The 1,220-nt window shown below is 50.4% G+C and overlaps 1 protein-coding gene across 1 annotated transcript in view; it reads right to left on the bottom strand.

Moving 5' to 3' along the window:
* The window catches only part of Tes (testin LIM domain protein), a 42,734-nt gene extending 41,587 nt beyond the window's left edge, over positions 1-1,147 (bottom strand). Inside the window, exon 1 of the mRNA XM_005388117.2 lies at positions 605-1,147. The gene's annotated coding sequence lies outside the window, so the exon portion shown is untranslated. The remainder of the gene's footprint in view (positions 1-604) is intronic.
* Between the last annotated feature and the right edge of the window lie 73 nt (positions 1,148-1,220).

The following is a 1,220-nucleotide window of genomic DNA, read 5'->3' as shown; positions in this document are numbered from 1 at the left end:
GGCAGGCACCTATGCCACTGAGCTATCTCCCCCGCCCTCAACTCAGGACCTTGAACTTGTCAGGCAGGCGCTTGTGCTGCTGAGCGTACATGCCCGGCCCAAAGCACATCCTTGTCTCCAGTTTACTGGCTGAGGACTTTGTTCTAAGAATCATCACCAACAACAAGGAGTTTTTTTGTTTCCTTTTTTTTTTCTGTAGCAGGGAATCAAACGCAGGACCTTGCACTTGCCAGGCAGGTGCCAGTGCCTCTGAGCTGTACCTCCGGCCAGACAAGGAGTTTTTTAATGCCATGGTATTACCTATCTTTAAACTCATGAGCTCTTTTTTCTTGGGGTGGAGTCAGAAGAAGATCACAGAGAAGGTTAGGATTCTTGGTTGAAAGATATCCTTTTAAAGTAAGAGGGAGATGGAAGAGGGGAATTATACCGTGATGTCAAAGGCATTACTCACTTATCATAACCTACATTTTGAAACTTTAGGAAACTTTATAGTATCTTAACTTTTCTCTTAACAACACACAGAATTTGGATTTTTCCTCTCGGAATTATTCTTTGTCTCGGAGTTTGTAAAACACTTTTGGGTGTTTCCCTCACACAGCCTCACCTGCTATCCAAATTCCACACCAGTCAGGGAATTTATTGCAGCTGATGAACACATCGACATATCATTGTCTCCAACGTCCATAGTTTACGTCACGGTGTTCCTGGTTCTGCACATTCTATGGGTTCTGACAAGCGTACGGTGATCCATCCCATCACTACAGGATCACACAAAATAGTGCTGCTGCCTTGAACTTCGCCCGCGCTCTGCCTATTCACCTCGTCTTTCCCCGGAGGGACTCCAAATTCTACAAAGCCATTTTTGAATCAGTTTATAACCAAGGACACGACCCACGACGTTCTATACAAGTACCAGACTCAGCAGCTCCTACACGCGTGGAGACACAATCAGAGCGGTGCTCCCGAAGCGGCGTCAGCTACCGCAAACCAGACGGAGCCGAAGCAGTTACTTCGCAGAATTTCAGAAGGGCATGGGGGGGCGAGAGCACAATCACCGCGTTCTCAGAACTTCCGCTTCTCGCGCGGGGGTTCGCTCCGGAGGGCGAGGTCTGGTTCTGAAGGACCCGGAGCCGCCCTCGCACTGCCCGTCACCGGCTCGCGCGCGTCGGGGTCCTCCGGGCAGGGGGAGCGAACCCCACTGCAGCCACGCTGCGTCCCCG

This window comes from Chinchilla lanigera, unplaced genomic scaffold (genome assembly GCF_000276665.1).
Source record: "Chinchilla lanigera isolate Chin_1 unplaced genomic scaffold, ChiLan1.0 scaffold00031, whole genome shotgun sequence".
NCBI classification, from domain to species: Eukaryota; Metazoa; Chordata; class Mammalia; order Rodentia; family Chinchillidae; genus Chinchilla; species Chinchilla lanigera.
This window is presented reverse-complemented; position numbering and strand designations above follow the sequence as displayed.